We start from the raw sequence: 15462 nt of genomic DNA, 5'->3' as shown, positions 1-15462 counted from the left end.
CTGTCTAATTTTGCTTGCTTCGCTGTCAGTCGAACAAACGAAGACTAGAGCGTGAATGACGCTCTGTATACGATTTTAACGCCCTATAAGTTCAGACACTTTTTAGCGCGGACCCGACGTCCATATAATTGTAAGTCAATGAGGAAACGTATCAAATTAAACAAAATTAATAAATATTTAAGGATTTATTGAAATTACATACATATAATGTTGTCAAAATAAATATCACACACGTAAAATAAATATTTAATTTCTAATTATACACATAACTATATGTATTAAAATAATATAAATACAGTTAAAATTATATACAATGGTAATTAGCGTGACAAAAGAGCTAAATTTATAATACTAACTTTGATTTCGAAAATCAGTATACATATTTGTTGATAAATGAACTTTATATTATTTAGTTTTAAGGTTGACTTTGTAGCGACACGTGATCGGCGATAAAAAACGGGATACGGAAACGGGATAAAAAATCTTATTTGATGCTAGTGGTGATTCCCTCTGGCGACAAATTGGAAAAAAAACCCCATTTGTTGCCAAATAGTGACAAATGGGTTAAAAAAATCTCAGTTGTTGCCAGTGGTTACAAATGGAAATTAAAAATTCCCAATAATTGCCGGTAAACAATGGGATAAATAATTCTAATTAACGCTAGAATGGGATCAAGTATTTTAGAATATCGACTGTTCACCAAGCGTACTTGGCTTGTGCAAGTTTACCGCGTTGCTAATTGCCGCAGAGACGGATCATAACGAAGAATAATAAACACCATAACAAACAGAGATATAAATTGTTAGTAATCTAAGTTCGTGGAATCACATCTATTTGCCAAGTTTTACTGAAATCGGATACCCCTAGTTTGCCACCCTTAGAGGTGGAATATGTTCTTTAAATTTGAATGAGATCAATACTGAAGCACCTTTTTTCCAACAAAAAAAGAACCATCAAAATCGGTTCACAAATCGGTGTAATCGCATAACGAACACACACTAAAAGATGTACAGTCGAATTCAGAACCTCTTCCTTTTTTGAAGTCGTTTAAAAAAACATTTTGAATTTATGCAAAGAGTGAAACGGCTCTATACGTTCTTTCTCTGTCACCATACGCCTTTTGTTCACGATAAAACTTTCCAAACATCAAGGTATTCCTCCGAGTGCGCTCCGTACAACTTATGGAGCACACGGGCAAATTCATAATTCCCAGGATTACTATTATGTAATATCTGTTTCCAGCTCATTAGGTTACATGCATGGCCAGTCTTCCATTCCCTCTATATGTCACGAGGCAGATACCTAGTAGGCAATGCGCGGTTATAGTATTATTAGGTATTGTGTGTTAAGGACGGCGGTAAATAAGAAATTACCAACGAGGGACTATTAGAAACCCGAAGCCGAAGGCTGAGGGCTTTAACAACTCGAGTTTTGTAGTTTTTTACCGTCCGTGATACGTACAACGTTTTTCATCACATTTGCCAGGAAATATGTACAACGTTTATTTCTTGTCTAAATATGGTTCACAACACAACAATTATTTATGGATTTTACTAATTACGGGTTTTTTTATCAACAGATGGCCAGCTAGCTGTTCTTCCTTAGATAATACAACTCGAACTAAAATCTTGTAAAAAGCGTAGACGCGTACAGTCATGATGGATTGTAAAAAAAATGCAAAATTTTTATACAAACAATAATTAAAATCAAGTCAGGGCTTGAGTATTGCAGTGAAAATCATACTCAAGCCCTTGCCATTAGGGTTGTATTTCCAGTGCTTGAAATCATACTCAAGTCTGCTCAAATCCTGACTTGAGAATTGAGTAGAGTTCTGGAATACGAACCTAAGAAATTCTTAATAATAAGTGTTTAAATATATGTGGCTGAATTATTTCAACTTAAATCTGGAAGTATGTCGTGCTACAAATTAAAAAACCCTTATAGACCATGGCTGTAATGGGAAGAAAATAGGCCGGAGTGTTTTATTTGGGGCATTATAGCCTAGTTAGCCTCCTTGCAATCATACCATTTACGAGCAAGTATGATGAAAAATACCTTACAGAACCGTCGCTAATATCTGTCATCTATCGCGATGCTACAAAGTTAACCCTTACAAATTTGCGAAAAAAAGTTGACTCCAATGTGTCAGTCGCAGTCAGCGTGGCGACGACTCGGCTCTGACCGGCATCTATTGATTTGCAATTTCGGCAGAAATCCGTTTACCAATAACGAGGTCAGGTAACCTCTTTCTGGAAAAAAAATAGATTGGAAATCAAATATAATGCCCTTTACAGATCCCATGGTCACGGCTGGCTGAGATGGTTTAGTCAGCCATGAACTTGGGATTTGTCAATGACTCGAAATTATGGTTTAAAAAACAAATTTAAACCCGAAAAAACAGTTTCATTTCCTAAGTAAATAATCGAAAAACCTAAGAAATAGATTTTTTTGTAAAAAAAAATATTTATTGAGAGAATTTTTCAACTTAAATAAATAAATAAATAACGCACATACTCAACATAGGCCCGCACTAGGGAAACCCTGTGTCACGGGTGCCATGGACACACACATAGACAACCACAAATTACACCCAAACTCAACTTAGTAGATAGATAAATATATAAACACTTAATTCACTAGTATGACACAAATACAAATTGAATACAACAGGAAAAGTAAAACATTTTGGTCATAGCAGTGAAATGGCGCTAATTTAGCACATACCTAAGTTCCCTAAGGCGCTGGTTTTCAGTCAGAACTAACGAGAGGTACTAAATCTAGAAGTTATTTGTATAAAAGATCTAACAAACGACTACGAGGGAAATTGTTCATTAAAATAATAAATGTAATAAAGTGTGATTGGTGCATCCAAAGTAATCTATTCAATATGTAAGTGCATGTGCGGATTATACATATAAGTGTAAGTGTAAGTGAAAATAATGATTGCGAATATGTTTTGGTGTAATAAATCAAAGTAAAAAATGAGCATTTAGAAAGGCTACGAGAAAGAGTACATGGGGATATGAAAAGTAATATTAATACTAAAATTTCAACAAATTAGATAGATTTTTGTAACGAGAGTAGGTGTTGCCGGTAAAGTGCTTTGATTTGTGTTTGGATGACTCGTCACGTACAGGTGGCAGAATATTATTCCAGCATTTAAACTACCCCAAAATGCTGCAGTTCTGTTGCGGTACCATAAGTACACATGACCGGGCACGTCTTTCCCTGTAGCGTACGTTAACGTTAGATGACCACTTCAGTTTATCATATAGGTATCTAGGAGTCCTAGTTTTGACTGTATCAAATAACAGCCTAGCGTACAGGAGATTCTGACGAGCTCCAATCTTCAGTATGTTTGGATTGTTGGGATAAGGAGTAACGTGAGTACGTGGAGGTAGGGAAAAACAAAATATATCACAAATATTCCTTAGTAACTGTTCTCTGATGTTCTGTGATAAGAGTATAATCATCATGCGAAGTAATAAATACTCCCTACTGCGACTCATTCTGCAGGGAAAAATCCAGGGCCGCAGAAGACGTGGTCGTAGAAAAACCACATGGCTTCAAAATCTTGCAGAATGGTTACACATAAGTACCACAGAACTGTTCCGAGCCGCAACTTCACGGACTCAAATTGCCATAATGATAGCCGACCTCCGATAGGAGATGGCACCCCAAGAAGAAAATGAATCAGTTTTTCGATTTAAGAAAACATCGTGATGAAACCGGGTCGAAATTCACAACCTTTGACCCGGGAAAACCCGTGCCCAACAGTGGAACCTATAGATGAGTTGATGACGATGAGTACCAAAATAACAATTACTGCTAAGGTACTGTCCATAACATTAGAACCAGAACCAATTTAGAATAGTCTTTTCTTCAAAAACCAGGATCTGCTGATCCAGCGCCCAGAGTTTTAACTGCCGAGATACTGGCGTTGGACAATGAAAATAGTCCTGTAAGTACAGAAATAGAAGTGGAACAGATCAAACAGGTACCTGCAAAAGGTATCCTTGGTCTTAAATTGTAAACAAACTTAAATTCCATAGTGTCAGAGTTGTATCCTGCTCCAATGCTTGGTCTTGTTTGTACACCGGATAATAGCAACCCTGAAACAATACAACATATATATTGTATACAATCATGGTAAAGGAACATAGCACCAACGCTGATGTTCCAGTTTTACGACTTGCGCGGAAGAAAATGGAAATCTGAAATCGGTGAAATTATAAAATGCCTGAATTTGACATATTAGTAGATAACTTGAAGATACCCTGGTTTGTTTTTATAATATACAATCCAGATGGGAAGTGATTGCTGGTGCACATTTCCGATACTAAGGATGTGTCAAGTAAAATCGCAAAGAGTTGTCTTGAAGCACACAATTTTAAATCTGAATCGGTGGTCGCGGTGGTTCACAGTTGGATAACCCTGGGTGTCATTTTGAAACTATATAATTTAACAGGAAACTGATAAACCGCGACCTTTGACATTAAGTTCAAGATCGTGTTTACAGACTGTCCTTGAATTTGATGAGGTAATATCCATGATAGGATGAAACTTCGTTTGTATTGATCGCGCTCGGGTTACCCTCGTGAAGGATGATAAACTAATATGGGTTAATTAAAAGAAATACTTACCGACAATTAAAAATACTTTAAAAGATAACATTTCGTGTTTCAAATTAAAAGGGACAGTTACTGTTAATAGTGTTGATGTCGATTCTGTGATTCCATAGACAAAATAAATGTTTTAAAATAAACTGGCTCAGTGTTTCTCACACGGCGGCTCTTGTCGCAATGACGCGACACGTAGCATTGGTATTTGTGTGGTCGCTTGTAGCATCACGCACTTTAGTTGCATTGGCGATTTGGCGATGCAACAGCTGTTTGTGAATCTATACGAAGCGTTTGATCTTGTCGCCGCGATAAGCCGTTACCGTGTGAGAACCGACTACACTCGACAGATTTAAAATATCATATGTTTAGTTCTTTTGAAGATATTCTTTTGTGCGTATGGATGAGATGAGAATTTTTGAAATAATACGGTGGCTGTGTGGACAGAACTTTATAATATAACGAATTTGTTATTCTTCCTATGGTTTTGGTGTTTCGAAATTGACAGAAAATGTTTTCGAGTTCTTAGGTTTTCGCGATTGTTACACATAGCAAATGAAATTATTCTTCCGGATTTAAACCGTGACCATGGGATCTGTAAAGGGCCCGAAACGTTGGTTTGTTTGAAAAAACAAATATACGCGATTTAAATCCGGAATAATAAATAGGAAATGTTTTGTTATATAAAAAAAATTAATATTAATTGGGACTCTTTTTTGGTTGAAAATTAAGAGCTTATTGAGCTCGTGTAATTTAAAAATTTAAGTTCTTTAACAGGAAACTAGTGAATCATGAGCTTAGATATTCACGTCTAGATTGTTTTTTAGTAAATGTTTTAGATCTTGTTTAATCAGTTCTTTAGTTTAGGATCAAACATCGTATGTACGGTGCCTAGTTTATTTTTAAACCTGTCAAGTTAATAAAGATTAAGAATTGGAAGCACAAATGTACCGTGATAGCACTGAAAAGTATTTTATTGATGCAAAGTAACGTCGTTCTAATAAAAAGATACTTTCTAATAGTAGTATGAGAATGAAACGAATCACCTTAGTAATAAAGTTTACATTTGCGCGTGAAATTTCATGATAAAGAAAAGTTTATAAATCAAAGTAATCGATTCGAGTTTTGAAGACGTTTTGATATCAAATTTGAAATCACGATTCTTTTTCGCTTTTTATCGTATTAAAAATGTTTTTAGGGTTCTTTAGTGTAGAACAAGGCACTCTTGGTTTTGAATAAAGCAATAGTACTACATTTTAGTGGCAGCAGAGCTACATGTGAAAGAGCTCGTCCAGGGAAGTTCTGCAGTAAGCAGTAATGTCAGCATTACTGTGTGTCGGTTTTGAAGGGTAAGGGTGCTAGTGAAATTACAGGCACATGGGACTTGTCAACTTATGCCCCAGTGTGACGGGCGCAGTGGCAGTGCCCCTCAAATCTTTGCGATTTAAAGCTCCGAGTGGCACTGCAACTGTTATGGATAAGCGTGTCGCTTACCATCAGGCGCACGACAGGCAAAGTAGGCAAAGTCAACGTCAAATCATCATTTATTACATAGGTAAAATGTCTACACTTGAAAACGTCATTTTTAAGGTACTGCTCGTTCATTACGCTGACCTCCCTGAGAAGAACGAGCAAGAAACTCTAGGGATTGGTCTTGTCAAACAAACTTAAATGCTATAGAATACATTTTGGCTCATATTTGTGTGGAATCTAGACTCACGTTGTCTTTCCATACATCTTTATCTAACACGTAGTCTACAATTTTGTAATATGACTTTTCAATTAAAATACTTTTAATGTAAGTTTTAAACTTAGGAAATAGTAAACTTAATATATGCTCCGGAATCTTATTGTGAAAACGTATACAGTTCTCATAAAAGAGTCGTTTACTTTGGTAAAACGAAATCGTGGTACTTCTTAACGAAATTATGTATATTTTTAAGGGTATAAAATATTTGAGTAATTGTTATACTGTGATGCCACAGTCATGATACCAGTGTCCTTAAACTTTTCTCTGAGAGAAATCCGAGAACCTAAACGGTACACAGAACGAATCTCTCGTTTTTGCAAAACAGGTATGGTTTGTATATCTGCCGCTTTACCCCACATGAGAATCCCTAGCAAAACAGTTTTCCGCCTCTCCTAAATGGCCAAGTTTATTCTTTAGCGCAAGTAGCGAAACTTATCGTTGAGAAACTTTAGTTAACAGAAAGCTTCATATTGTATTCTAATATTTATTGCACATCTCCTTAACTTCGTAATTTACTCAGCTAAACCAGAACCACAACTTCATCTAGGTTTAGAAGTTGCCTCTACCTGCGATGTTTAAATAGTTAACTAGTGCTCTGCTTTTGTTTTCAGGTGCGTATCTACCAACAATAGACAGTGTCTTTCAATATCCGGTAAGTTTTAGAGATAACTATTGTTATTTGTTAAATAAAACGCAGGCTAGAGACTTAATTTTTGTATATATTTAAAAACACAGCAATATGCACACTTCAATGGAACAGATTATAAGTAGAATGGGTTACCATAAAACATAACACATATTTAACTTATATTTTATAAATGTTGCCTATTAATATAACCAACTAAGACAAATTGAAATGCTTATATAATGTTTAATTGAACATTGCTCATTTATTCTTGGTAACACAGGTTGTATGGAATAATTATAACATTTTCATGAAAAAAAACTGCAGGGCTAAAAAAGGTCGTATTGGGAGAATCATAATATGATTATTTAATTATTCACATTATGATTCTTCTAGTGCCGCCTTTTTAACCCTGCAGATCTCAAAAGTTTGTAGAATTGCCATTTGTCAAGTTTTATTGGCATGGGTGAATAATAAACCATATTCATCTCTTAATTTGTCCCCCTTAGAAGTGGAATAACGTATACTTACTTAAATAGCTTTTCTGTATACTGCTTAAGAAGGCTCTCACAATCAAAACGTCTGGTATTGGATCAGGTATTTTAGGGTTTCGACTGTACACCAAGTGTGAGTGGTTGTGCAAGCTTACCGCGGTGCAATTGCCGCAGAGACGGACCGTAACAAAGAATAAAAAACATATGACAATAATCTCAGTACAGAATACTAAAGAAACCGAACTCAAAAGCACGTGGTATTACATATAATTACCAAGTTTTATTGAACCCGGATTCATCCCCTAGTTCGCCACTATACGGTACTTGACACAGGAGATAATAAAAATCGGTTCTCACTACTCAAAGTATATCGAGAGGGAAAAACGCCTTGAATTGGAGAATAGCAAAATCAACAATTAAAATAATTGCTCATCATACTAAAATTTAGGCGCTTTTTATAAAAATGACTCTTCATGCGTGAACAGCCACCCTTAGAGGTGGATGATTTTCTTCAAAATTAAATGGGACCACTATGGAGGTACCCTCTTTCCAACGAAAAAGAATCTTGAAAATTGGTTCACAAATAGCGGAGTTACTGCGTAACATACATTCAAAAAAAAACATACAGTCGAATTGAGAATTCTTCCTTTTTTTAAGTCGGTTAAAAAGAGATATAATTATTAGTAAGTTCATGGAATTACATCTATTTGCCAACTTTTATTGAAAACGGTTTCCCGAAACCGGATTCATCGCCTAGTTTGCCACCCTTAGAGTGTAATATTTTCATCAAACTTAAATATGATCGATAGGAAAAAATGAGGTACAGTCTTTCCAAAAAAAATCGTTAAAATCGTTTCAAAAATGCCGAGTCGAGGAACATATGTACATAAAAAGAATACAATCGTTTTGAGAACATACTGCTTTTTTGAAATCTTTTAGAAATATTGGACAACATCACAAACGTTACTTTGATCCCAAAGTAACTAACGCACTGTGTTATGGAAATTGGAAACAACGACGGTACCACAAACACCCAGACCAGAGACAATATAGTTAAAGTATCTACACTGACCCGATCGGAGATTGAGCTCGAGACCTCAGAGATGGCGACACCTGTGACGAAAACCTGTGTGCAAGCCATTCGACCAGAGTAGCCGTAAAAAAAAAGTCGATTATAAATTTAACACCAATGCTCACAGTACTGCTGGGCGGCAGATATGGTATTGCCACCTGGCAGTACATTTACTAGTAAAACAATTCGTCCAGGGAAGTATGCCACCTTACCTATTTATGCCACCATGCAGTAATGTGACCATTCATGTGGTCCGGTTGGGAAGGGCAAGGGTGCTGGTGAAATTACAGGCACATGGGGCTTGTCAACTTATGTCTCAGGGTGACGGGCGCAGTGGCAGTGCCCCTCCGATCTTTGCGATTTATGGCTCTGAGTGGCACTGCAAATCATTTATAAAAATCCCTATTACTATAGTCGAGTCCTGATGACTGCCTGGACCTACCTGATAATTTGTTCCTTTGTTGTATTGTGCAAGAGGTACTGCCGGTTAAAATTAATGCTTTTTTATGTACCAAATGACGGGACTAAATAGTCGTGCACCTGGTGGTAAGCGACACTCCTGCCTATAGCAGTTGCAGTGTCAATCAGAGCTTTAGATTATAACCGGTATAAGTAGACAAGTCCCATGTGCCTGTAATTTCACCAGCACCCTTATCCTTCAAAACCGGAACGCAGTAATGTGAGCATTTCTGCTTGGCGGTTGAAACAGGTAAAGTGGCAGTACTTCCTTGGACGAGCTCTTTCACGAGAAGATCTACTGCTACTTGTGTGTATTACAAAGATATTATAGAATTTCGTAACAAATGTAATGAACATATCGAGTTTTCGTAATTATAGTAATTACGCAGGCGTAAAGGTTTGTTCATAATTGAAATAAAATTAAAAGGCGGAGAGTCGAAGTACATTCAGCCATACGATAATAAAACACATAATTTCTTCAGTAAAATTAGAAACGATTTATAATGATTGATATCAATTTAGCAAATTCGTTGCTCAGCTTATATAATTATTTATTTTTCTTAGTAATTTAAGTACCAATGTATTACTGAGATAGACTGTCCTAAGTAGTGTTGTAAAGAACCCGAGTGTAGATTCCCACAATAAAGGACTCGACTCCAATTCACAAGACTCGACTCATAAAGACCTACCGTTCGATGAATAGAGTCGAGTTCGACATTAGTGATCGAGTCTATTTATGTAACGAGTCACGCCCCAATTGGAGTCTGTTTATGTAACAAGTCGAGCTCGAGTCTAGTGCGGGATGTGTTAAAATGTAGTATAAATAAATAGGTTTTTGTTTTTTTTTTTACTTAATTTTGGGCAATAGTATTGAACCCTACTTGTCTTATCCGATACTTTGAGTAGAAGTCGCCTCGAGTCGGGTTTTCTAATTCGAGTTTTGTTTAAAACTCGAGTTCTTTTTAGGCAGCAGTCCTTGCTCCGATGACTCGTGCTGGACTTGACTCGGACTCGCGAGTGTCTTAAGCCACCGAACCGTGCAAAATTGAGTCGAATTTATAAATGTAGACTTTCGTACTCGAGTTTTTTACAACACTACTCCTAATTGTAACTTTAGTTCCCTAAGAATTTGCTAGATGGCATTAACCCATTTTATCTAAATTCAGCCTTGTTAGGTTTTTTCCTTGGAATACTGACTACCTCTACCGAATTTTGATTTGAAATAAACATCTATACTATTGATATGTGTTTACTATAGTCGACTCCTGATGGGAATGACTACCTGGACCTACCTGATAGTTTGTTACTCTGTTGTACTGTGCAAGCGGTACCGCCGTTTAGATTTAACCTTTTTTTATGTACCAAATGACGGGATGAACAAGTTGTGAATCTGGTGGTAAGCGACACGCCTGTCCATAGCAGTTGTAGTGCCACTCAGAGCTTTAGATTGCAAAGCTCTGAGTCACCTTTAGACATAAAGAAGTCGTAGTCGTAGACAAGTCCCATGTGCCTATAATTTCACCAGCACCCTTATCCTTCAAAACCGGAAAGTAGGAATGTGAGCATTACTGCGTTCCGTTCACAAGGAGCAGTACTGCTAAATGAGCTCTAAACATCAAAAATTTAATTCTCTGTTTTGTATTCAAGATCAAAAATTATATACGTACCAGACGGTCATACCAGTAACTTGGAATTGCCTTTACCAGAGCAATGCCATTAAATCTATAGTCTACTGCGAACCGTACCGGGATTTTTTTATAAATAATAATAATAATAACGCACATACTCAACATAGCACCACACTAGGGAAACCCTGGGTCGCGAATGCCATGTACACACACATAGACAACCACAAATTACACCCAAACTTTTTGAATTGAATTTGAATTTGAATTTGAATTTGAATTTGAATTTGAATTTGAATTTGAGAGAGACAAATATTTCTCCCGGCACGGAAATCGAACCTGGGACGTCTACATGACAGTCCGGCATGGTAACCGTTCGGCCACGGAGGCAGTTAATAATAGACACACGCTTGGCGACAATCTCACCTGATGTTAAGCGACGATGTGACCGACGATGAGACGCGTTGCCTAAAAAATGCCTAATCACTCTGGCCTTGAATAGCCCCAAATTGTACTTTTCGGGAAACACAGTAGAGTATTCCATTCCTTTATTGTATGTATCAGAAAAGAGGAAACATAGAGTTTAGTGCGAACGGGTGGTATATCACGAAGTAAAGATAGAGTGTTCCGGACCTTCTAGTCGATCGAAGGAGAAACGGTGAGGGTAGAACTGAATTGGAAAGTTCGTGAGCACACACAAATGTATTCGATAGAAAACCGACGAGCTTTGACTTCACGAGAGAATTGTTGTTAATAAGTCTTTTTGCTTTTCGCTCCACCGAGTCTGCGGCAGGCCATGATGATGGGCAGAACCGTTCCAAAGGTAGCAGCAGTACTCCATATACAAACGAACTTGTGCTTTATACGGATTTAAAAGCTGTTCAATTATAAAGTACTGCCTGACCTTGTCAAGTATGCTTAGTTTTTTGGCAGCAGTTTGTGCCAAGCTCTTGGTGTAGCGCCCAAAGGTGAGATCTCAATGATTACCGCTAGTCCACTGACGTCAATAAATGTTCCGCTCTATAACCGCTCCCTCTATAAAATGGAATAATATCCTACCCAACCACTGGATTTATAATTGAATTCTGATAATCTTTATAATCTTATAATGAAATTCTGGTTCTTCAATCAGGAAAGCCGTGTGCGGTAGGCTCTCAGATCCATGGACTGCGGAGTGAGACAGGGTGGCTTAAGCTCACCCTTTCTATTCAATGTATATGTTAATGCGCTGATTGAGGAACTTGGCTGCAAGCAGCTTCCACGTGTCAATAATTTCATTTACTCGGACGATATGGTGCTGCTGGCACCTTCAGTTGGCGCAATGAGAAAGTTACTAAATATACGTGAGTCCTACGCGGAGTCATATGGTCTAGCTTACAATGTTAATAATCTCGGTACAGAGTACTAAAAAACCGACCTCAAAAGTACGTGGAATTACGTCTATTTGCTAAGTTTTATTGACATATCCTTAAAATATCCTTATCGCCACTGTACATGACTTGACACTGGAGATAAATAGGTTCTCACTACCCAAAGAATATTGAGAGAAAAACGCCTTGAATTGGAGAAGCAAAGTCAACCATCAAAAAGCCCCCTTAGAGGTGGATGATTTCCTTCAAAATGAAATGGGACCACTATGGAAGTACCCCCTTACCAACAAAAAAAGAATCATGAACATCGGTTCACAAATATCGGAGTTATCGCGTAACACACATGGAAAAAAAAAACAAAAAAATATACAGTCGAATTGAGAACCTCCTCCTTTTTTGAAGTCGGTTAAAAAGACAGTGCTCATAGTCTTTAAGGCGGGAAACAAGTGCCTACTTTTGTACCATTCGTGTTACTCAACGGTGTACCTCTTAAAAGAGTGTTTCAATTTAAATATCTTGGGCATTTGGTGACCGAGTTGTCAGTTCGAGCGAACATATTGGTTCGAAGGTTTGCTAGATGTACGGATACAGTGAAGATTGTGTGAAGGCATTTTGTAATCACTGTACAACGCAAGTTTGTGGACCAAATATACCCAAAAATAGTACAATGCTCTGCGAGTCTAATTTAATAACGCATTCGGGACACTGTTGCAGCACCCGCGGTTTTGCAGCGTCTCGGGCATATTCGCAGACGCGCGCGTGGACGGCTTTGATGCAGTCTGGCGAAAGAAAACCGCCTCCCTGTTAAACAGAACGCGCGGGAGTTGTAACGGCATCCTGAAAGTGTAATTATTATATCTTACCATATATCCTCGTGTTATGTCAGTTCAGTCTTCACACAAACTGAAGTTCTAAGACAAATTTCTTGGAAGTATTATCTAATAAAAACATTTTTCAATCAAATTATTTTCAAAACATGATATTGTTTCCTTTATTCAGTCACCCGTGCAAGATGGCCTCGTAAAACATTGTATATTAGTTTTTAAAGGCTTTATAATTCAGAAATGAACCCTTGCCACGTTGCGGAAGTTTAAAGAACTATTTTTTTTGTCTATTTCCACTGGCCGACTGTTTAAGTGTTTGTCTATCCCACTTCCCTACATCCTTACCGTGTACGGTTAAAACAGCCCAGTGGCATGTATTGTTTTTGCAACTCAGTGTTGTTGTCTAAACTTTATTAATCTTTCTATTAATTATGTCTCAAAATGTTGATAGTGTTGTAGTCGAAACTGTTGTTTTCACAAATTATCTGTCAAAATTTTCAGTGTTGTTATCTAAACTTCTGTTTCTTGTGTATCTGTTTGACATAAGCCAAAAATTTTATAGATAATTCGTAGACAGTTGTTTAAACAGCATCACTGCAGTCATTTCGTGCAGTACAGATTTTGAAATAAAAAATAACTATTCCTATCAACGACATCATCGACATCCATTGTCATCGATAGCGCCTCATTTCAGGGGCCAAGACAAAATTGTCTTCATTAAAAGACGTTAGTAATAACATTTTAAAATTGGTTTTTTAATTAAAAAATATTAGTATAAAAAGGGGCGTGTTGTGTGGATTGGTACAGACTGTCGATTCGACAACATGGCGTTCAAAACTGGAATAGTTCTACTTGGTAAGTGCTGAACATTACCTACATTATCTATTTCTTTTTTTATAAGCCGCTTCTGTCCCGCTGCAACATCTGGCGAGTCCTTTAAAAAGGAGTCCAAGCCTTGGTTCACACGGCATTGTCCTGCACGGATAGACAGCGAGGTGTTCACACGATACATATAGCGGTAGCCGCAGCATTTACACAGCAATCGCCCTGAGAACACGTCTGCGATGGACCTACGCCTTGTTGCACTTTTATATGGGCATAGAAGACGCCAACACGGGACTTGACACAGGAGATAATAAAATCGGTTCTCTCTACTCAAAGTATATTGAGAGAGAAACACTCCTTGAATTGGAGAATGCAAAATCAATCATTAGAATAATAGCTCCTTATTTATTATTAGGCGTTATTTAAAAAAATGAATCTTCATGCATGAACAGCCACCCTTAGAGGTGAATGATTTTCTTCAAAATGAAATGGGACCACTATGGAGGTACCCTCTTTCCAACAAAAAAGGAATCATGAAAATCGGTTCACAAATACCGGAGTTATCGCGTAACATACATACAAAAAAAATACAGTCGAATTGAGACCCTCCTTCTTTTTTTGAAGTCGGTTAAAAAATGTGCAGCCGTGCCGTGTGAACGGGGGGTAAGTCATTCCGCCAGCTCTAACGTGGTCTACCGCGTCCCTTTTTGAATTGTGGGGTTGTTTTTGCCTTCTCACTCGGCATGCAGCAGACGTGACCAGCCTAGTTCCCAAGCTACATCAACAATTTGTTTTTATGAGCGTAGCGTGGTGTTCATTGGCGTTTCCAATGTAACGAATCTAAGATGGCCGCCATACAAAATTGACTTTTCTAAATCTTCGCAACTATCAATGATACTAGTGGTTTCTTCTGAGATATTTAAGAATACGTCATGATGCGATCATACCAACTGACCTACTATCTCCCAGCCAGTTCAATCAAAGAAAATTCTCTAATGAATTAATAATAACAAATTTCAACTTCCACCAGTCACAAGTCTATAAGAATGCCCACTAGTCTATATATATAGTCCATTATCTGTGTATAAATTGTATTAGATATGGTCGTGGTTGTGGCGTAGGGGTGGTGGTAGATCTGTGGGAGATCCATGAGAAATAGTACAAATACCTCTTACTAATAGTAAAAAAACATCGTGATGATACCTGCTTGCCCAAGGTTCGTTGACCTTTGAATCGTATAAAGTCCCTAATGTTGCTTACTGTAACCTAAACTTCTGGGACGTATATTGAAAATTTAAAGAAATCGTTTGGCCTGGGTTTGGTCTAATTTATGTTTATAAAATATTTCAGGTCTCCTCTGCGTGGCTCGCAGTAACCCATTAGGCGCTGCGACAGTCTGTGAATCTAGCCCTAACCTAGGCCTGGGTCTTGGCGGCCTTGGTATGGGTATGGGTCTTGGCGGCATGGGACTTGGCGGAATGGGTCTTGGCGGCATGGGTCTTGGCTCTACAACAGTTTGCGAATCTACCCCTAACTTAGGCCTCGGTCTTGGTGGTATGGGTCTTGGCGGCATGGGACTTGGTGGTATGGGTCTTGGCGGTATGGGTCTTGGTGCTACAACAGTCTGCGAGTCTACCCCTAACTTAGGCCTGGGTCTTGGCGGCCTTGGTCTTGGCGGTCTAGGTCTCGGCGGCCTCGGCGGTCTCGGCGGCCTTGGCGGTCTCGGCGGCCTCGGTTACGGTTATGGTCTTGGACTTCCTGGAATGGGAGCGACTACTGTTTGCGAATCGAGTCCGAAC

General features: G+C 38.0%; 1 long non-coding RNA gene across 1 annotated transcript; it reads right to left on the bottom strand.

Annotated features, from left to right (window-relative positions):
• Window positions 1-194: 194 nt before the first annotated feature.
• LOC113234511 lies at window positions 195-5218 on the bottom strand. The gene is made up of 3 exons (XR_003310793.1): window positions 4644-5218; window positions 4002-4112; window positions 195-2249 (listed from the first exon to the last, which is right to left on the bottom strand). It is a non-coding gene; the product is annotated as an uncharacterized LOC113234511 (long non-coding RNA).
• Between the last annotated feature and the right edge of the window lie 10244 nt (window positions 5219-15462).

The sequence above is a fragment of the Hyposmocoma kahamanoa genome, unplaced genomic scaffold, assembly GCF_003589595.1.
Source record: "Hyposmocoma kahamanoa isolate Upper Pololo Valley unplaced genomic scaffold, ASM358959v1 84, whole genome shotgun sequence".
Classification (NCBI taxonomy): Eukaryota; Metazoa; Arthropoda; class Insecta; order Lepidoptera; family Cosmopterigidae; genus Hyposmocoma; species Hyposmocoma kahamanoa.
Note: the sequence above shows the minus strand (reverse complement) of the source record. Positions and strands in the feature narration are given on the sequence as shown.